Here is a 23,399-nt window from a genome sequence, read left to right as displayed (position 1 = left end):
CTCACTAGAGCTTCCTCCCTCAAGATGTGGTTGTTCCTGTTTCCACTAGTGTCCTGGTCTCACAGACACCTCTGGGCACCCGTGGTGTGCAACACTTGGTGACAGACACTACAAAGTATTTGTAAGCACCATGAAAAAAATCTACCCCCAGACAAAAAACCCTGGGCACAGCCTCACAGATTGCATGTGTCACCTAAATTCAGACGCCCAGACTCCATCACCATGTGGTGCTGCTCAGGGGATGCTGTCCAATCTCTGGGGGGACAGAGCACTCCCCTTTCACCCTCCCATGGTGAGGCTGGAGCGTAAAGCAGTTACCAAGCAGGGGGAGGACAGAGAGATTCAGCCGGTTTCTCCACAGCATCAGTACACATCCGTGAGTCTGTGTTTACAAATGACTTGAAATATTTTAACGTTGGGCATCCAGTGTCTCGTGCATTGCCAAGAATGATAAGGAGATAATGCTGGGACAAAACACATTGCGGACAAACCGAGAAAAGCCTTTTCTGATTATATACAACTTCAAGACATGTGCCAGGGCAGGAAGGACAGGGAAATCCCCTCTGCCTGCACTGACAATGACCACTTCTCACGTATCTCTTGTTCGCAGATAGCAAAGTACAAACAAGCGCTTCCTTTACCACTCCCAACCCCTCCCAACAACTCCAGTTACTGAAGTCCCCAAACTGGACGCAGATCCGAGATTTCTGACAACCCAGGATTACTAGTGTCCAAATGATAATCACCATCCTCTTCTCCCCGCTCAGCAACAGGCCTACAGGTCACCCATATGGTATGAGCTCCATATATAATGAGCTGCACATCTTGAAGCTTCCCAAGCTATTACCAGTCACATCAAATTCAAAGCACGTTTTTCTCCTGCATCTCACACTGCCACAGGCCAGAGCTGGTGGCAAACTGGAAATAGCAGCTCTGCCATGCAGTCTTCCTTGGCATCCTCTCCATCAACCTCATCTGGGACAGAGCCAGCAAATTCTGACCAGCTCATACTTCGGCTGTCGTCTGCATCAGTAGCAAACCCCTCTGCAAGTGGAAGCAGTATAAAAAGGATTAGCAGGCTTACGAATCCTATTGATTCATCTTTTTCTTTGGAAATTTCAGAATAGCCCAAATCTATGGGATGTCTAATGTAAACATTGCTTCAACTACCATACTGTAAAATTCCTGTCGCAGCAGCCAGAGCCACTCAAATACAAGCGCAGCCCACCCAAGCCCTGCCTGTTCTTTCCAGCACACCCATAAACCTCGTGTCAAGGGCAGATCCTCACAGAAGGGCAAGCACCTTTAGTGAGAACAGAATCGGATCAAGGGGTTTTATGTTTAAAACGGCTAGCTCAAAAAAAAATGAAACAAATTCCTGGAATTTCAGACGTGTTGTTTTATAAGGACACCTACACAGAGGCTGGGGCAGAGCAGACAAATCCTGAAGTCATTCAGCTCCAGCTTATTCTGAAACACACAGATTCCTCGAAGTACTTGAACAGTGCCTCAATTTACCAATACAAATGCTTAGCTCTGCTCTGAAAACAAGCTGGGTTCACTAAGCAGCCAGGAAACAACTGTGCCAGTTTTAAAAAATGAAATCATGATATGAGTATTTACGATTATAATTAGTACCATATATCACCCGCTAGCTGACTGACAAAGCAAGACAGCAATCCATCCATCCCACCAGGTCTGGGAGGACTCAGTCCTAGTCTACAACAGAAGGGATCAAAATAACAGGCAACACAAGTATTCATTACTAGCTATGTATGCATAATATGATAATCAAATTATTGACAAATATAGTGCAATCATTAAAGACTTATCTGTCTTAGAGCTTTCTTAAGACTCTCTCTTGTTTTACACATATGCAAAAAGAAATGTCTGAATGTATACATTTGGTTCAGAGTTCATCTTGCTCTCTGGGATCTGGAGAACCATGACAAAGCACTGACAAGCTCTTACAAGAAGAATAACAACATTTAAAAATTGTTAAGTGTCAAAAAGCAACAACCCAGCGAGACCTGATCCTGCTCACCCTGCTGCACAAAACCAGGAGTCAAGGATCAGGGAAAGGTAAGACTGCTGCTTTTAGGACATGGGCAATTTCAAACAGGTTTTGGTATCCACGAGCCTCTCCATCAGTCAAATTGTTCTATACAAGATATAAAAACATAATAATGATTCTCATTATTTTTGAAGTACTTTATGGAAGCACTAGAAACTACCTCAACACATGTTTATGAATGCACCTACTTAGCTAAAGTCAGTCTGATGAAGCCATTCAGTGAAGGCTATGTAAGCCACGTTTAAAACTAGGTATAAGCAAGTTAAACTGATTTGATAAAATTCAGTAAACAGATGGAAACTAAAAGTCTTTTGATCAGATTTGCTTAAGCTAGGTTTAAGCTATTTTAAGGCATTTTTCATCATGCTCATCCATGGGATTCCATCATTTTCTCTGATGAAGAAAACATCAATTTTAGTTAAACTCTTCTGCAAACTACACCCTAAGGGACTATAAATGATGACAGTGAGCAACTGAAAGAAATTAAACCCTCAAGCAGGGAAATTACGAAATGCAGAGTCAAGTATTCTCAGCAACTGACCCAAGACTGCAGAGATTACTCAGAAAAGCAGAAAGAATAACCTCAAAATTTTGCTGCTGCTTCAGCAGTCAAGAAGTTATGCAAAACTTCTTTGTTTTGCAGACAGAAAAAAAAATCCTGGTTTTTTTTGGAATCACTGAGAATTTCACCTATTATGATGAGAAATAGAAGAAAAATTAAATAAGAGATAAAAGAAGGGCAGATAAGACTTTGCCTCCAGAAATACCTTCTACTGGACAATTCAACCACATTCTTTACAGTCCAATACACTCCAGAGATGGAGACATCAAACGAGGGTTTGTTTGGACTTTCTTAAAACATCTGATTTGCATCACAGAACCTTACTAGAAAGTTTAATTCATATTGATTTGAAATTGAAGAGTCACACATAAGGATAATTCCATAAACAAATACATGTCAAATTAGAAAGGGGAAGCAGATTACAGAGTAGCAATGATCTGTGGTAGAGCAAATTATTCTGAGGTATGTTTATGGAGAGGTGGCAGGCAGACACCATATAACTCTGCCTGTACCCCACACTGATGAGAAGGGACCCAGCTGCATTTGTGTGGTCAGTACACAGAGTCTGCTGAGCAGGACCATGACAATGAAAATGTTTTAAAGGAACAACAACCTCAATGCAAAACAAAAAGGACTGTCCCAATCAAGAACTTTGTAACAAAGTCCTCATAATTTTATGGGCCATAAACAGAGGAAATCTTCAAGAAGACTTCACGAGACAACACTTTGAAAATCTAGCAACATATATGAAACGCTAAGACCTTAAAAATGATAATCATAAAAATAAAACTTGAAGAATAATGGTAATAGTGGAGAAATTCAGAAACATCCCATAGACTCAAAAAGAGTAATTGCTGATCCCTTTCTATGCTAAAAACATTGTGTTACATTGCCTCTACCTCACAGCATAACGAGTCGTTGGTGAAGATGACAAATTCTTCAAACACTGAAGCACCTCAAATGATATTTTCAAACATGAAAGGAAGGTGACACCCTGAAAACACTTTTATTTGTGCAATACTGTTTTCCATTCTTTCCTGAAAGATATACAGCAATACAAGAGAAAAAAAAGAATTATACATAAGAGCCCACAGAAATGATACAAAAATTACTAAAGTAAATGAAACAGGAAAGAGGAGAAATATCCCTCTTTCAGTTCTACAAACTTTTGATTTGGGACAGTCACGGAAGAAAACTATTCTGCAGTGAGGGGAACACATCCTCATTGCTACGCTGGTTCTATACTGTGAGCTTGTCGCTCTCTTTTCCCACGGGGTGAAGGAGAACAGTCAGATGTCTGTATGTCACAAAAATAAGAAAATGCAAACAAAAAGGTTCAGAACTGAAATTCTGAGATAAAGTGCTTGACAACTAACCTCCAGTGAATCCAGCTGTGGCAGCTGATGTTACTACTGCAACTGTCCCCTCTAAACCTTTGCCAAAACAGCTGGCAGGAAGGAAACGTTGCCATGTCTCATCAAATGCAGTCGATGCCAAGAAGACTGGACTAAAAGCAGAAGCAGGTAAAAATACATATTCCCTTTTAGATATGGTTATATGGGCAATAAATTTCTGCAATGGGGCAGAGCAGACAGCTAGGAACAGCAATACTGGAAACACCACTGCTGAGTCTGCCACACCATGTCCATACAAATCTTACGTTTTCAGATTCAATGTAAGAGGCCTGACCATACCAGAAAATGGCTACAGTTAAAATAACACTCAAGATTAATTTAAATAATGTAAACAACACTGATTTAATCCTAGCAGACCAGAGTGTTTCCTTGTTCTAAATTTTCTTGCTTGTGAATGTAGCAGTATTCATACGAATGGTTATACCTGTGTAACCATTAAGCTTTCCTAACTAGACAAACCCTAAATTAAAAAGGTTGTGAGACAACACACCCCACCAGTAAGAAAAAAAACCAACACCTTCAGACCTTGAAACTGTGTTTTGAAGGTATTTCACAGAAAAACCTATACCACATGTAAGGTCAGAGGCAAACAGAGCAATAAAGGGCAATAACCAGGATCAAATCCAAACCCAGAGAATTACAGTTCCCATGAGAATCCAGACAGTCCAGAGTCACGGGAAGTCGCTGAATATAGCAGGGGAATCAGCAGAATTTACTGGCACAGAGCAGCGTCCCGAAGTTGCAACCAGTGGAAGGCTAACCACAAACAAGTTGCCAGGAGTAGGATTGCAACCTCCAGTCCTAGAATTGGAAAAAAAGATTTCTCCATAATCCCACTAAATACTCTCTGCCTCGCAGGTCTGGCTGTACGTCCTTTATACGTCTATTTAAGGCCCCCACGTGATGAAGGCTGCCTGCCTGGCCACTCCCAGCCAGGGCAAACAACCCAGCTCCAGAAGAGGCTCCAGCAGCTTCCAGGGCAGACGTTGCATCAGCCAGGTGTGCAGGAAACGGCGGGGATAAAGCAGCTGTTGACGAAGGGGCTCTCGGACGGAGGCCGCTTCAGGAATCCCATGGACAGGACGACAGGAAGGAGAGAGACGCTCCGCACACAGAACAAGCTTCATCAGCTTCAGAAAGCCTTTGTGCTGGGGCTCCGGACCTGGCCTTTCTCCCAGAGATGATGCAACACTGAGGAACAAGGTCTGTGCCAGAGAAAACTATTCACAGGCTATGCAGATGGCAACGCGGCTAAAGGCTCTCGGATCAAAACACGCCAGAGCCCATCCAGGCCCGGTGAGCCCCCCCCAGGCCTCCCTTCATGCCCCCCAGGATCCTCCATTTCACAAGCCACCTCGCTCCTAGTGTAACCACAGCTTCAGGCAGAAAGGAGGACTTTATGATAGAGAGAAATTAGGAAAAGGGGGTTTTAAAGTCTTGCGAAAAAACTCTCAGCTCATCCTCTGATCTGTTAGAGGGAAGAGACGGGGGAGAGCCTGAGCTCCAGGGGGAGAGCCTGAGCTCCAAGCCTCCTATCTCCCAGACGGGGATCCTCCCATCACCGCAGCTTGCCAGCGCACGCCTGAGCTCCCCAAACACGTACGGCAGCTCTCCGCTCGCCGGCAGCCTCAGCCCCGCTCTCACACACCAGGAAACCACACAGGGACAGCCTGGGCAGCCATGGCAACATCACACAGTGTGGCAATTATGGAGCCGAGGCTCCCAAGCGAAGGTTCAGCCTTCCTATCCATTACAGGACTTGTTTTGACACTCCCCCTCCCCAGCCCAAAACCACCACCGAGTGCCCTCCCGGCTCCAGCCTGGCCTCTGTGGTTCGTGACCAGCGAGTTTTGCAGTCTTGCACCTGGGCTCGAGATCATGCAAGTACATTTTTCTCTGTGTTGTAAGGAAGTTACTCCAGGCTTACGTAATGCTCTTGTGCTGCGTCCCAACAAACACCAGTTTGTCCAACATGCCCCAAGTGGGAAACTGGGCTACAAAACCACCTGCAACCTGCACTGCACACAGCAAGAGTCGGATTCATTTGCAAACTGAGCTATGTAATCACTGTTAAGCATTAAAATCCAGTGAATTTTAGAGGATTTCAGCATTCCTCCAGCATTATGGCAGGTTTCAAAGCTCAGCTGGCTGCACTGCCCCACCACACCCCCTTCTCAGGGACATCTTTGTAGGAAATGTCACCGACCGTGGCACTGGCCTAGGCATTGGTGCCCAGTGGCACTCTTGGTCACTTGAAACATTTCTGGAACCCCCAGAAAATTCACACATTTCCTGCAGATCTACTTTTCTACTCTGTCGGAGAGCAGAGTCGGTAGGACAGTGGTGGAGAGCAATCACAAAGGCCCAAAGGCAGCACATCAGCCAAAAAGCCTTATTTTCTCCTCTTCTGGGGCTGCCACCCACTTGATGATGCTGAATTATGTTCAAGAGATGTTCTTTACCGTGGTTCACTTTTCTGGCTTACTTGCATCTTGTGTTTTATCATATTTTTGCACTGGCAATGTATGTACCAATCCAAAACGCAGGTGATGCTGACATGGCAGGTTGACATGCCCTGCCTCTGCATGTTGGGTCCTCTGTGCACGGTGGATGTTCACCCAATTGCAATGTTACCATAGTCAGATTTACAGAATAAGCCATCAGCCAATAATATACCGGACCATCAAGCTTTAAGGAACATAAATTTCGCTAAGCTATTTTGAGAAGTTTTTGGTAAAACAAGATTACAACCACAGAGATGAAGGTGCAAAGCTTACTCAGGAAGTTCCCAAACACCTGCTTCATAACTGCTGGCAAGAAATGCAAAATGCAGTGGTACGTCAGACAGTGCTGAGAGCCACAGTCACTTTTCTGACTAGCCCATTTTTTGTTAACAAGATGAAAAGCAGATAATCAAGTTGAACACATTTCCAAAGTAAATGCAGATGACCAGAAATCAGCAGTCAAAAAACTGCAACCGGTGACTGAATAAAGACAAGTCACTTAGATTTATTTCTGGTGACTTGCAGATAAATTAGTAATTTCTTCCTTTAAGAGCTTCTTCAAGCACGCAACACTATAGCCAACCACCTTAACTGCTTGTGGGTAGTAACACAGGAGTACTGACATCAAACAGTTGGCCAAGAGTGCTTGTTGTAGAGCTCACAGGAAAGCGATGATGAGTGAATGGTTCTGTAACACATCAATAATGAAACGCTATCCGCTACCACAACCGCTGGCTTTTTTTGAACGTTGAATTATGAGCAGAGTAATATATTGAGGACATTTTCATGATGATCACAAATGCAACTAAGCACAGGTATGAAACCTGTGTTAGCTGAGGTTGAAACGCGAGAGCTGCTTGTGCTGAAGGGACTGAAAACCCTCCTCCAGCAGGTCGCCTCCATCAGCCTCTCATGCCAGGGAGAGGGGGATGATGACACAGCAGAGAGGGATGGCAAGGAAGGGAAGAAGATTTCTTTACTGATAAGCCTTCCCAACCCCTTTTGTGTGTAGCACTTCGTGAGTCGCTTCTGCAGGTTAAGACAGATAGGGCTGTCTGGACAAGGTGAGGAGCAGGGGTTGCTGCACTAGATCTCGAGGCTGGAGGCCTTTGCTTTACGCTGTGTAGTGCCCCAACACGTTTCTGCAGTTTGCTATCCCTTTAGCCCTAAGCAAGGAAACTTGCAGTTGCTAGACAACCTCTTTCCCACCTCAGAAATAGCTCCATTTGTGTGACAAATCGATAGGCTCAGCATTCAAAAAGCTGCAGTTTTGAGCTGCCTCTTTTTCCTTAGGACGCAGAAGGGTTTCCTCACAGCACAGCTGCAGAGATGAGAGCGATGGGGCTCCTCCCTGGCCAGACCCAGCAGAGGAGAGGAGAAGCAGGAATGCAGCCGTGCAGGAGAAGAGGCAAGAGCAGCTCTGGCAGCTCCACGTCCCCTGCGCAGGCAAGGACGAGTGTGCACACAGGCAGGACTGATCAGGAAAGCTTCTACCTGCACAAAGCAGCAGATTTTGAGAGCTACCAGAAGGGAATTTAAGAGCTCTGCATGTCTGCAAAGGCATCTGGAACAAGGTAATCTATGGAATGAGAGAAACTCGGCAGCCATCGAGGGAGTGGTGAGATGGACAAACACAAATAAGAAGTAGAAGCACGATCTGGAACCATTACCGACCTGAGTCACTCAATTCCCCAGGTGAATGTACAGTGTGAGGGAGGAGCAGAATCACTGAAGTACTCTCATTTGGATGGCACGAAAACCAGCAAACAAGTGCCATTAGAATACTGCTTCTGACAATTATATAATATTGTTTCAAACATGAATAAACTTTCCAACTAAGTCCAGTTAACTTGAGAGAGACGGAATATCCCACATTAATTTAAGAATGAAACCTACCAGCAGACCTTGTGCTTACTTTGCCTCTCAGAGGAATTGTAATCATATTGCCATTGTGCAATTTTTTTTTTAATACTGTTTCTAAAAAAGGATGAAAAAGATTTACAGACTTCTGTGGTTAACTGGAATTCAGAAATGCTCATCTGAATACAGTGAGTGTACACAGTTACATCAGGGATTCTCTGTAGAGGCTTTCAGAAAGCCTTACACATATCTTAAGCATCTGAAGCAACGCAGTACGGGAAAGAACCGAGTTCCAACGAGGCAAGCCACAAAGCATTAAATTTCAGAGTTCCCTTCACATCTTATGTGTCTCATGGAAGGCAGTATTCTAGCACCAGGTTAACTATTTCTTCTCTAAACTCATCTGAATTTCATGATCTTGGCTTTGACTGCAAGTGCACGTATCTGAGCTTACGCCAACGTATCATGGCACTAAATCTGTAAAAGATTCTTAAACTCCAGTGTCAGGAAAAGCGTATTATCGTAATTTAAAAAAAATTAAAAATCACAATATATTTTCTCGGGAAATAAATGAGTTGGGCTTATTTTAAAGGGCTAAGATGAATGTTTGCTCCTTTCCCCTTCCATGTAAACCATTCCAATGTTTAATTGTCATTGCTAAGAAACTGTACTTCAAGATTGAATTTGTCTAACCTCAGTTGATATTGCAATGCCTTTGTCAGCAAATCTCACAAGTTCTTTTAGAGAAAGATCAAGTCCTCTCTCAATTGTCTTTTCAATAAGCTGAGTAAGTTGAGCTCCTTTAAGCCTCACATCATGAAGCTTATTTTCCAGTCCTTGGATCATTTCTGCAGCTGTCCTTTGAATTCTCTCCAAATACACTGGCATTCTTCTTGAAGCATGGAAACCAAAATTCAATTCCAGTATCAGTCTCAACGTTGCTGTGTTTATAAGATTACTTTTTTTGCTTCACATTCTTTTCCCCCACTTTTTTTTTTTTTTCCTCCTCAATATGCCCAAGAATCACATCAACCCTTTTAAATAAAATACTGGCCCAAGTACCATGTAGAGACAACTAGCTGTAAAGACCTTAAAGCCCTTTGAGCTGCTTTCCAAAATGCTGTTTTGCAATTTATAGGTGAGTTTGCAGTTCTGCTAACAGATGCATCACCTTGCAACTGGATGGATTCATATCTTCTGTTGGAACTTGACAAAACAATTCAGAGCTCCCTAAACATGCTTTATTATCCCACTAATGTGTCTCTGACAGAAGCTTTATCAAATATTTTATGCCACCCAGATAAAAAGATTCTAAAGAGTGGTAAATTAAAAGCTGATTTCACCTCACAACCTTCTATAAAGCTAGGTGTGTCCTTTTCAAGTTACAATCCCAGACTTTAGACCTTCACTGTTAGTGCAATTTCTCTAGCACAACCGTTTCTAGTGTCAGAGTACCCTGCCTTCTTTCTCCTAACTCTTGCCCTCTCCACCCAAACCAGGCATGCCCCCCACACCTCCTACACCCCATCCCACTTCCACAGAACAATCCATATTGGAAGGGACCACTTAAGGTTAAACTGGCTGAAACCCCCTCCTCTTCCCAAAGCAGGGCCAACTTGGATCAGCTTGCTCAGGGCATTGCTCATTTCTTCTCCAGGGCCACTAACTGTTTGTGTAACTATGCATTTTGAGGCCAAAAATAACCTTCTGATGATATGACTTTCCACCTAACAAAAGACTGGAAAAACTCACCTAGTCATTTCTATACTTGGCATTGCAGCTTACGAACGAACTAGACCATGTTTGTCAAGCACAGCCTAAAAAATAGCGTATGGATTTATCACAATTCTCTGGGGGGAATTTAAAATCACGCAACAGACTGCAGCCTAGAGGTCCCCAGGCAGCACCAACCCAAGCCATTAAGTCTTCACAGTGAGCACAGTACATCTGTAATTCTTATGAGAAAAGTGCAAAACTTTTTTTTTTTAAAACTTAAACTACATCAAACACTTTCTCAGAAGCCTTTGAAGAATGCTTCAAACTACCCAAGTGAAGCTCCAGCTCTAACCATCCCTCCGAAGGAGACTGTTCTTCCACTTAGGTGACTTCCATTACAGGTGACTTAAGATGTTAACTTCCCCAGTATCGTGAAACACGTAGCAGTGGCGAATGTATCGATACAATTTTAAATGTTATCTTCCATGTCCACAGTGGTAAGATTTATCAGCACCTATCTTTGTCAATACATTTATTTAACAACACACAGCATCTGTTTCCTTGACTACCTAAATAATGACAGCCATCATCCCTTACTTAAAACAGAGCATCTCTCAACTCTCACAGGCCAGTTTCTACAAAGCTCACCAGTTCTTGCTTCAGTCACTAATAAGAATTTCCCTCGTCTCTCCAAAAACCCCGTAATTATATAAACAAAGGACTAATGTGGACATATATTTATCCATACAAAAGCATACTATCCATACATAGTAGTCAAGTTACCCCCTTTCCTTAAAGAATAGCTATGTGAAATCAATGTGACTAAGAGCAGGGCTGGATTTAACATAACGGCATGAACTACCACACTGAAATCAGAGATGTTAGCCAAGATTCTGTGATCCTCTCACCTTACATTCTTCCCTAAGCAGCAATTTTTGGCCCTTTCAGAGATGAACAAAACCTTCAGACTGACTTGGGAGAGTCACTCTTGTTCTCACATTTCTCTCCCTGGTCTCCTGTCTGGGATTATCAGTACTGTATTCCCTGCCAGCAGCAAGGAATCTCTTTAAACTTGGAAAAACTGTGTGGAACAGAAGAAAAAAAAAAAAATCCCATCACATGAGTAAATGAGGCTTGACAGCATGATGGATGCTGCAGGTTCACAAGTATGAAGGCACTCCTAAGAAGATGGCTTGTGCCTGCTACAGCTTCACATTGCATAAAGACACTGGTTTGCTGCATTGAGGAGGGAGATGCTCAACTATTGAGATTGGATGCATTTTATATAAGACTGAAGATGACTAAGTCACAGCTGGACAGATTATGTTCTAGAAACAAGCTACACGCTCCTCCCTGTACCTTAAACAGCAGCATTTCCTAATCGACATCTTTTCTCCTTTCCCTTTCAAACACAAGATGCTGAGTTCTCCCAAGAAAAAGAAAAAACAAGAAAACAAAAAAAACCTAGCTAGAAAATATTCAGGGCAACGTGCTTTAACCAAGAGGAATTTCACATGCACCAGTCATCGTAAGTCCAATTTGATTTTGTCATTATGGAAAAACTGAGAACTATCAAGACCTTAGCTGGGTAACAGTTGGATAGGAGAATGATCTCAACACAGGAGGAAAACAGCACAGACAGGAATTATCTCCTGAATAATGCAGATAGACTTTGTCTGCACTAAGCATCCAAACACAGTTTGCCAACCTACTCTGAAGGCCCCTTCACACAGTTTATCAGTCCTGATGGCTACAAATCAGTAGCAATGTTGTTCTTAACCCAAACTATCTTGGAGCATTACAAAGCTAGTGAAAACAAGCAGAAAAAATACCCTGGCTCATACTATCACACTTTCTCATCAACAACTCATACAGGAGATATTTTTTCACCTGTATCCACTACATAATGTACTCCCCATCACACCTATTAACAACAGTATTAAAACCACCAATTGCTTTACTGAAAGAAACCAAAAGCATATACAGAAGCAACACAGTACTACAGAACATGGACATGTGGGCAGAGGTGAGGGCTGGCAGGGGGTGAGACAACTACCTAAAAAAGTCCAAGAGAAGCAATTTGCACCACTAGACCAGGAGTCAAAAAAGTCCATGCTTTACCTCCACACTGCCTATAAGATGCCCTATGCCTGCTAATCCCCCCCCTTTCCCCCTTTTTTTTTTTTCCTCTTAATTTTCCTGCCAGTATACTCCTCCTGAGATGTCACAGTGTTTCTACACGTGAAGCTAGAGCTAAATCAACAGATCTAACCAGAACAGGAGCGGGGACAAACTGCCCTGGCAGAATTGCATCTTGAACTTTTGGGTAGAAAAACACACCTGAAAAAAATTTAAATCACTCGTTTCATTCATGGTCAGTACAGGCTAAGGACCCACACACACATCACAGAGGAGAAACAGCATCCCCAAAAAGCAGGAATGATAGTTTAACTGGAGAGATTTTATCCTAAACTGAATTACACCTTCTCAGTATTAACAGAGTTCCATAGCAAGTCCCATTGTTCCAGATGAAGTTTTACACTGTAAACCCACATGCCATTTCAGTAACAACCATCCTTCTTAACAACTTAGGTAGTTTTGCTTTACAAAATGTTTAAAAGTTTCCATCATTTTTCAAATATGTGTCAAGGCCATTTATTTCCTCCCTCACAACCTCCTCTTCACGTAAAACTGAAAATTTCAGAATTCCTTGCAAATATTACCCCCACACAGTAACTCTCATGGAAACAACCTACTCCACTATCACCCAGAAAAAGGAGTGACACCCTAAACTCTGACACAGGAAGAGCAACAGACAGCTACAAACTTTGCTTGCAAAACAGCCTGCTCCTAAATCACCCGCATCCATCTCTGCTGTGTGATACGGATTAAAAAAAAAAAAAGGAATTTTCAGTCAAAGGATTTCACTGAAAGGATCCTGGCTACATTTGCATACAGCTCCGCAAAAAAACAGAGAAGTTACATCAACATTTGGACATGCCATTTCATTCTCCCTGCTTCTTCAAGGTCGTCTTCTCCACGTGCAAGTTAATAAATTTCTGCTGACCAGTTTCAAGCTGACAGTCCCAAGCTGCATCCAAGAAAGGCCTAACTAATGATTGCAGGTTTCAACAGTCTCACTTTTAGAATATATTAGCACTTTATTAGTTTATGACTTCTATCTGCCTATGCAGGACTTAAGAAATACTGGAGCAGGAAATAGCAAATGTGACACATTAATTTCATTCTTACGTTCTCTGGCAGCTTGTGGGGAAAGCCTTTTCCCAGTTTGTGAATTTTTCATCTTCTTACAAATTCTGTATCTGAACTTTTCCTAAAGGATACTCTGAACCCGCTGTGACTGAAGAGAATCCACCCAAGAGTGGACTTGCCTGATGCAAGCACTTCCAATGCTCAGATTCTGGAATTTCTCTGACTGACACACACCGTGCTCCAAATGTTTCAGGAGCTAAACTGGAAAGGTAACAAGCAATACTCTTCTAACAGTGATTTCCACAAGTGTGTAAAGGATGCCATCAGCTTGGGACTTTGGCATCCAAGTGCCACCCACACCAGGCAGAGCACCCAAGAACCACCTCTCCAAAGAGGACCATCGGGGTCAGCGTTAAGGTACTTCCTTTACATATCTCTCAAGTCATAGTTTTAATCTCAGCACAGATCTTCCTTAAAGAGACAGGTCTGGGATGGCATACGCCAAAATACAACATCTACTAATTAGCACAACCTTCCACCTTCTGCCTAGCCACCGTCAGATAAAGGATGTGTCCCAACCCTGGATACTTCTCTGTAGACAGAACTGTTCAGATGAAGTTCAGAGAACTCTACCTGCGCACGTCACCCTCCTGCTCGCACGGGTACTCAGCCACCACGCTGCAAAGTCAGGACAACTGCTATCAGCTATGAAGCATAACACAGCAAATACAATCTGCTTAGTTCCTTTATTGCAACGTGATTGATTTGGGGCTATTTCTGAAGATTTTAATTAAATAAAAGATTACCCTCACAACAGATGAGGTTTCTTGCTTATGAGACATACTGCTCATGCCCAACATGAATTTTCTGCACAGCAATATGCATTTGGAGATGTCACAACATGCTAACATTTAAGTAACTTTATTCAAAGTCAAACAGCCAAAATGCTGTCTCAGATTCTACTGGACCAAATAGTCTCACTAGGTACAAAACTAAAAGCCTCAACACACAGCGAGCAGACGGAGCAACACACACTGGGATTTGCAGCACAGAGACAACTGCTCTATTTCAAATATATGCTGCTATATAACAAAGTGTTCCATATTAAAGAAACAGGATTCAAGTTTCTGCTGCAACTGGCCTTGGCTGAATTAAATTTTTGTATTGTTCCAGTCACACTCTTGTCTGTATACGTTTTCAGCAAAGCTAGATGGAATTCATGTTATTTTTTTTACTACTACGTTTTTTTTATAATTTCATTGATTATGTATCCTCAGTAATCTGTAATTTTCTGCATGCCCGGATCTCTCTCAAGTCATAACGACTGTCAAGTAAATGCAAAGTAAAAAGACTTTCTAATTCCAAGGTTTAAAAAAAAAAAAAAAAAAGATAAGGAATATTTTGTGGTATTTACACAGACTTATAACAATTGCGTACTAACTAACATTTTGCCATCTTCCAAAATAAGACATCACTTCCACTCTCTGCTGTATTTCTGTAAAAATATACCTACAAGAATTTGTTGGTTTGAAACAGTTAAACACCACGTGTAGGTTATAACCCCATTCCACCATCACAGATCAAGCCTACATTAAAACTCACACCTGACCAGCTTCCCAAGCAAACGAGAGCAGGCAAAAAAAAAAAAAAAAAAAAGACTACACTGCAAATTTTCAAGCAGAAAACTGTGTTCATCTAAAGAAAGTTCTCCACACACAGCAACCAAGGGCACAAACCCACTGCTTCACAGACTGGGCTACTATCCGCTGTGTGGTGAGCACTCTCCTTTAAAAGGCGTGTGAAGTTACAGGGGACAGCCTGAGCTGGCCACAGTGTGCGGCCACCGAAGGGCAGAGAGCCTGCTCCCCTTCTCTGGTCCCCACCACATCCTCTGCACTTCCACCCATATGCTCTCCCCTATTTATTTTGTGAGGGCTCTGGATGCTTGTCAAATCTCTTGGTGAGCCAATTCAGTTCACTATCTTGGCAAAAAAATAATCCAGCAAAAACCAAAACATAAAATAATCCCAACGTAGTTTTCTGCTGGGTTAGCAAGCTGAAGGAGTTCAGAAAAGGGATCCAACGAGAACCAGAGCTGGCAAACAGAAAAGGCAGAACACCCTGTCGGGTAGGAGAAGAAGGGGGAGCAAAACTTCCCCTATTCAACAGCAGAGCTGTTGGATGTACTCAGCTGTCTCGTGTAACTTCACCCGGAGTAACCTCACTCGCAGGGTGCAGTTCTGCAATAGTTTCAAGCTGACTTCAGTTGGCACAGCTTCAGCACAGCCTCCCCATCCCTTTTTGCACTGGTGCTAACCTGACCCCACAGTTGAGCAGTTCAGGCAGAAACCAGCAGAAGACTCTTACTTCCAAAAATGAAATGCACTTGTTTTTGTCATGGTGGCCTTCCTGAACAGTTCACTACTGGGGCAGGCAAGTGCCAGAAGAGAGCCAAAAGTGGGAAGGAGAGCAGGACTGTGGCAGCAGGACCTTAGGTCAGCTTCAGTTGCCACAGAACCATATCACTAACGCGCACCAAAAACCTGCACAAAGCTGTGCCAAGAATATACAGTGCATCACAAACATCCATTCCAGTTTAACACACACATTTCCATATACGAGCAAAGCCTGAGGTGGATATCAGAACTGCACAACAAAGCCAGTTTGTGGCAAGCTCAGAACCTGACTTTCACCCTACAAGTATCCTTGTTCCCTATTAACCTCCAGGCCATCCTGAACTCCAGCATCCTTGAAATTCATGAAACTATAAGAGGACTTTGCATCAGAAAGCCAGTGTCCTCTACAGTCAAGCAGAGCCTACTTAACTTGATCAAGCAGTCATCTTCTCTTCAAAGGTTCACTTTAGCTGTATTTATACAGGAAGCTTCCAGATCTTTGCTGTGGCAAGAGTTAATCTACAGCTACATTACTGAAAGCATTCTTGCAGCATGATTATAAGTTATTTCAACCTAATGCCACCAAAACACAGGAAATAATTTGTTTTAGTGTCTTTAGTTAAAGGCCACATGAATGCAAAAGGCTCACATATTCTTCCAAGTATCTACAAATTGATACTGCAACTCAGGTTGAGACATGCTAACTATTTTAAGGGCTCCATGCTGAACCCCCAAGGCACTTCAGTTTCCCAAATCACTGGTTCTCAAACTTTTCCCAGTGTATTTCCTTCCTGCCTACAAGCATGGATACATTCCCACCTCCTCACTCTCTCCAATAAAAACATCTGAGAAATGCTTCCACACCGGCATCCTGAAAGGGGTACCAGTCCTAGAGAGAGACCGAAAGCATTGCCAGAAAGATGTAATTTGGGCAGAGGCAGAGCTGGGAAACAGGGCCACGCTGAAAAATATTCCTTTGCTCCTATTCTCTGCACTACCTGGAGCTGTGATGAGAAGTCTGTCTTCCCAGTCCCATCCTCCTATCACCTCTGCAGTTCCCATATTCTGCTCTCAGAAGCAAGCTGCGTCTTTCCCTCCTCCAGTCTGAGCAACACTGTCTTACATGGGCTTCCTTATCCAAATATTTCCATGCAACACAATCCTCTGGCCACTTATTTTCATGATTCAAAGTCTACGCAAAACCAAGAGACTGCATTATCTGACACCAACAAACTAAAACTACAAGCTGCATCCTGACTTTTTTTTTTTTTTTTTTTTTTACTGAATCACCATCAGCAGGCATGTTCTGTTAAAAAGTTTGATGGCTGGGTCTCACACGCCTTCCCTATCAACAACTTGCATTTCAAACTGCTTGCCTCAAAGTCAAGAGGATTCTTCCCAGTATCAGAACTCCAAACCGTCTTCTGGGCTGCTGGCACAGTCACTGAAAAAGTTTCGTCCTGTAAGTCATCAAGGCTGCAGAAGAAAACCCTGGTATGAGCTCCATAAGGACAACAGGAATAAGCCTGAGTCACTAAATGAGCAGCTACCAAATCCAGACAATATCTTCTTGTCAATGTGTATGATTGCAATTGTAATCATGCTCTAAATATGAACACATCAAAAGCACCGTGACCTTTCTACTCTGAAATTACTTGGAAATATTTTAGGGCTTAAGCATTTTGGTTTTAAAAACTCACATTCTGTCTCAAAAGGCTGCTTGTAAGTGAAAAAAAAAAAAATAACTAAGCTCATTTAGAACAATGAATGGATGAATAAGCAAAAAAAAGTTTGCTGCCTTGAAAACTGCATAGATCTGACTGCTTGGGATACCTCCCCTTTGCTAAACTTAGCCCTTCCATGACCCTCGGGGAGGAATGCAAGACCTGTCTACGTTATCAAGTTTATAAGGATTAAACTTTAGCATAAACAACAGATCACTTCTAAACTTCACTCTAAAAGCCAAATTCCGGACTATTTCTCAATGCCACTCTTCTGTGTTCCTCCCTCTTCATTCCCCCTTTTTTCTTTCATGTTTGGTGAATGTGGGACTATTAGATTCCTGACCACAAAAGAAATTACTTCTCCTGCTCACTAAAAGCTTGCCACTCAGACTGCTGACAAGTCCTCCCACATTTTTCCACCTTGAAGTCTGAGCACATCAGCTCACTTTTCTGAATATTTCCCATATTGCTCATTAAAATAATTGGGTTTTGTGTGTGTTTGGTAGAAGGAAAATAAAACTCATCAAGAAAGCTTTTCTTTCTCAAATTTATTATTTAAAATTATAATTTGTTTGTTCTACTGCTTAAGCATTTAAATTAGATTTAAAGATCAGAAAGTTGCAGATTTACAATTTAAACAACAATATTGACACTCCTATAGGGCTTGTGGCAACAAAAACTAGCATTAAGGCTATTATTCACTGCAGATTTCTTCTTCTGGGCTACAGCTTTTCAAGTTCAGACTCATCAGTTGAAGTGAGGGAAAAATCCCTTTAGCTATTTTTGTTACAGGAAAATAATACTTCACCACTAGCTCGGGCAAGGGGGAAGGGGGACAATGAACAAGAATCTCCTGATTTGTCGCGTAGATCATCCTCCAAGACAAAGAGCATCTTTGCTAATTATAGAAAAAAAAAAATTTGAACTAGGAGCAGTTGAAAAACTGTTTCTCAGCATGCTCAGTGGGCATTAGCTGCGATTTCAGCAGCTTAGCAAGTCCCACCCCTGCGTGAGCTCAGCGGGGAGGCCAAGAGCACTGCACATTCTCCCTGCTCAGCAGGGACAGGGGCCACCGCTCGGCTGATTTGCTACAGGAATACTGGAAAATTGCCACCAAAATAGCAAATCCTGTGGAAAAAAAAAAAAACAAAAAACAAACAACAAACTAACAACCAAACCAAGAAACCCCCAGCAACTTCAATAAAGAATTAGAAAAAGTGGAAAAAAAATAATCTCAGCTCCCACAGTTTCAAGATGTTGAACTCTTGTTGCATTACAGTCTGGGGCTTTTTCCATGATCAAAATAAGCAAAAGATTTAGGTGAAGCCAGATTTATACAAAACTGTCTCTAATAATATAAGTGCAAACTTACTGTGCACTATCTCCTGCCTCAAGTCAGTCATGGAAGGCAAAGACTGGCTGTAGAACCTGTAACAGCTTTAACATCCATAGCTGTTTTTCTTTTAATTTGGAAGAGGGAAAAAAAACCTAAATAGACAAGTAAAACACAACAAAGTCTTTATTTTAAAATCAAATAGCAGCTTAAGTTTCACAGGGGCAACTGAGACCTAGTATCTCACATACCATACACGAAGCATATTTAACACTAAGCTGAAGTACTGCTACTACATCTATAAGCAAACCTTTGCCTATTGCAACCTTTCCTATATACTGCACATAACACAAGATTTCAGTGTTACACACACAAACAGCACCAGAGTAAGAACACAAATATGCTTCTATAATACAGTGACATTGCCTTGAGAACAATGATTTTTGAATTTTCAAACCTCTGAACGCTCCTTATGTTTATTTTACTATTGCCAGACCAGATAGAAACATTTTTATCTCATCACATCATTCAAAACAAGTTTGTAAAAGTCTGATCATCCAAAATGGGAGAAAGAATAGACCGGTCAGACTAATAAATTACATGGCTGGGATATCACATGTTTAGTTCTCCTTGCATGCTTTGCACCAGGGAGTTTGAGTCAAATATCCTTTTTTTTTTTTTTAACTTCAGGAAACATTTGGAATATTTAAGGTGATGGCTGTTGGTTGTTTTTTCCCACCCAGAAAAAAAAGCATAAACTTTTGCACGTTCTGAGATGCCAGTTCAATGCCATCTCTTTCCTATGAGTTTTTCCAACTTTGACCCATTACTTTTCCAAATAAGAGCTGGCTGTAACTGAGTCCTCTTCCCACAAAGGGATTTAAACGTACGTGGGATTTCACCATCCCACCTTGAGGTGGGGAAATCTCACATATTAGCTAAGGAATATTACTTTCAGGTCACTTTGAATATGACAGAAAAACGAAAGGCTGGGGCCTTGTCAGAGCAATACCAGTTATTCAACAGGATGCAAGGCAGCAGACTAATTCCCCATTATAACATACAGAGAGACTGTAAACACTGTGCAGAGAGACTGTAAACAAAGACTAAGGGGCCACGAAGATCACTTGCTGTATTTATTAAAGCAAGGAGCTAGCTTTCATACTCACAAAATCCCAAGTTCACTGCTGTTGCTATGTCACTCCATGCCAGGCAGCAGATACCACATCCAGCCCCAGTGACAGATGCATTTTAGGTGGGTTAGAAGTTGCACACCCCACCTTGTGAAACAATTCGGGTGCTACAGATGCTCAAACATAAAAGCTACTCAGAGTTTGGCATCTACCACACGACTGCTGCCAGTCAAGCGGATTTAAGGGCATATATTTTAATCTCTCTCACATTATTCTGGTCCTGGAATTTCTGCTTCAAGCTCATAGTAATTCTGAGTTGGTAACTCAGGCCAGGGTAAGGGGCTCCCCGTTAAAGGTGTTCGTTTACAAAGATGGCAGTTGTTTTCTCATGCTAATGTATTCCCCTTTCCCATACCGCATACCTCAACTAACAGTTTCATCTTTAACGAATGCACTGGAATATGCTGATAGCTCCAACTTGACAACACAATATCATACAGACAGCGGCCAGTGCCAAATGGTTAGTTAAGAAAGGCACTCATTCTTCCTTTAAAAAAAAAAAAAAAAAAAAAAAAAAGGAAGCTATTGCAGTAAAGTAGACAGAGTGTGGATAGAAGCTGGCAGATTCCACAATACATAGTCACGTCAAAAATGGCCTCCTGCAAACTGTTCCTTCATCAAGCATTTGAGTCAACTGAAAGAGCGGAATCTTCCCCATTATTCACAGGAGTTTCACCTCCCTATTCCACAGCAGAGTAGCATTTTCCATACATTTTGACACACAACCACATAAGAAGCACAGAGGATAAATTTTACTCTGCAGCAGAGGGAAACTCTTCTCCCTGCTTTCTGTTTCCAGTCCCAAAGTTGAACCGGGCCTTTATTTTGACTGTTCCCTGGTCTGTGAATGGAAAAATCCCTCCTCAGCACTAGCAGGCTGGTGTCTGCTGCACACACCCACTGCACACAGCAGAAATTCCAGTCAATAAGGCAAGTGGGGCCCAGGCGATGGAAGGGGAGGAAGGAGACATACAAACAATAAGAAAAGCATCTGGCTCTGTTACTGGCTGGAAAGGAGACTGGAGTTCAAGAGAGACACGACTGCAGCCTGCACTTAACAGTAAGATCATATCAATTCTCCCTGTCCTACTTTTCACACTGACCAAAATATCTGGAAAGGGTAACTCAGTGTTTCCAACCCACACTTTAACGCAATTCCACTAACAGCGATGAAACCCACCTTGTAGGTTTTTGTCCCACTGGACCAAACCGTATCCCCACTTCTGCTCTGGGCCTGTGGAAATGGCCCGAAAAGTAAAGCCCTTTGCTGAACATGAGCCAGTCATCTCTCCACCACCACACTAATGGAGGCTGCTCTGCTGTCCTTCCCTGGAGATAGCAGCCAAGTCTACTGAAGCTTCTCTCATAGCAACCAGAGCTCCAGAGCCAACAGCAGCTGCTGTCACTGCCTTCAACGCTTACCCACAGGATCCAGAGCAAAGCAACACCCTCCTCCCTGCACCTCTAGAGCAAAAAAAACCCAGAAGGCTGGCGACAAGATGACTTCCTGGGTCAACCACAAGAAGGAAAAAAAAAAAAAAAATCCTAGTATTTCCTATCCAAGTGAAAAGGGGAATCTCCTATTTCTACTGCAGAAATAGGAAATTCCTTTTCTGGGTTCAGGTTCTGGCAGTAACACCCAGTCAGGGTGGGGGAGGAACTGCCTGAAATCCACGCTGAAATCCACCGGCACACCACCGGCCAGCACCAGCAAGTTGTTGGAGACCCCGCTGCCCCCCTGGCAGAAGGGGGAGGCACTGGCCCCCGCGGCCCTCGCCCTGGCCCGGCCGGACCCTCCCCGCTCTCATTACATCATGGCCAGAGCCCGCAGCAGCACCGCAGCCCTGCAGCACCCCGTGCCCTCCGCAGACACCCCCCCCCCCCCCCCCCCCCCCCCCCCCCCCCCCAAAAAAAATCCCCCCCCGAGGGGTTCTTAGTTCCTGGCAAAGGAGCGCGGGGACAGGGCTGTGACCCCCCCGCCGCTACACCCGTCTCCCGGCTTCCCCATGGCCACACGCGGCCTCGCACCTCGACTCCCTCCCTCCCCCCGGGGCCGGCGAGACACTGCCCGCCGCCGCTTCCCCGCCCGACCCGGCGGTGAACTCCGGTCACCGGCACCCAAGGACGAGCCGCCGGGCGACAGTGACCTTGCCGGTGCCAACGGAGAGAAGGCGGCGGGGGTCAGAGTGGGACTGGGGGAGATAGGAGAGGGGAGGGGCGGGCAGGGCGGGCCAGGAACCCACCCCGCGGCGGCCACGCGTGACGGACGAGGAAATGCAGGAGAATCCGCGCTGCAGCCACCGGCACCGGGCGGGCCGGGAGCGGGGGGTTACGGGGGGAAAGACGCTGCACGGGCACCATGAGAAAGCAGAAAATGCAGGTCAAACACCGCCTCCCCCGAGGCCCGGAGGGGCCGGCAGCTCGGGGCGGGCAGCGGCGGCGGGGACAGGCAGCGGTGGCCCGGAGGAGGCTGCCCCGAGACGGACAACGACCCCCGAGGCTCCTCCGGGACAATAAGAGGGGAAAAAAAAAAGGGGGAGCGGAACAGGCCGGGCTGCAGCGGGGCTTCCCCAGAGCTCGCCTCCACCGACAAAGCCCCGCGGCCAGGCCCGACCCCAGCCCCGGCCCTGCCACCGCCGGTCCGAACCCGTCCGCCACGGGCGGGAGCGCACCACCGGGACCGCCATGATGGCCCGTGCCGCCAGGCCGGGCCTCTCCCCCGCCGGTTCGGGTCGGGCCTCCCAGGCCGCTGCCCCACCGCCACGGCGGGGCCCTGACGTCCGGGCCCCCAAGGCAGGGCAGGGCGGAACGCCGGGCCGCGGCCCGCGCCGGGAGCCCCCCGCGGCCGCCCGCCCTCCCGCCCCGGCATGCCCTCCCGCCAGTCCCACCACCGGGCACGGCCGGTCCCCGCCCGCCCGCCGGCCGGCGCCTACCTGGCCGGCCCGTTCCCCGGGCCCCCGCAGCGGCACTAGGCCCGGCTCAGAGCCACGGCGTCTCCTGGGCAGCCGGCGGGAGCGAGCCCTCGGCGGCGGGTCCGGCCCCTCCCCCTGGCAGCAGTAGCGGCGGCTTCTCCCCAGGCCGGGCGGAAACGGCACTGGGCGCACGGGGATCCCCGGCGCCGGCGCCAGGGGCGCCCCGGACACGCCCACCCCCGCTCCCCGTTGGCTGCCACGGCGCTACACCCCGCCCCGCCGGGCCTGCCGCCGCCCCGCCCTCCCACGCTTCCCATTGGTGGCCTCGCCGCTCGGCCCCGCCTCATTGGGAGCCGCGCGTCCGCCCCGCCGCTCGCCCCACGGTTGTGGCGTGCCATTGGCGCGCCGAGCTGCCAGTCAGCGAGCGGAGGAGAAGGCGGCGGGGAGGGGGAGCGGGTGGGCGGCCGCCAGCGCCGTCGCGGTGCGGCCGGGGCGGG

General features: G+C 45.0%; 1 protein-coding gene across 2 annotated transcripts in view; it reads right to left on the bottom strand.

Annotated features, from left to right (window-relative positions):
- SETD5 (SET domain containing 5) overlaps positions 1-23,064 on the bottom strand; it is a 68,589-nt gene extending 45,525 nt beyond the window's left edge. For both annotated transcript variants that reach the window (XR_012634309.1, XM_074914667.1), the window contains exon 1: positions 22,924-23,064. The gene's annotated coding sequence lies outside the window, so the exon portion shown is untranslated. The remainder of the gene's footprint in view (positions 1-22,923) is intronic.
- Positions 23,065-23,399: the final 335 nt, after the last annotated feature.

This window comes from Athene noctua, chromosome 10, assembly GCF_965140245.1.
Source record: "Athene noctua chromosome 10, bAthNoc1.hap1.1, whole genome shotgun sequence".
Taxonomy (NCBI): Eukaryota; Metazoa; Chordata; class Aves; order Strigiformes; family Strigidae; genus Athene; species Athene noctua.
Note: the sequence above shows the minus strand (reverse complement) of the source record. Positions and strands in the feature narration are given on the sequence as shown.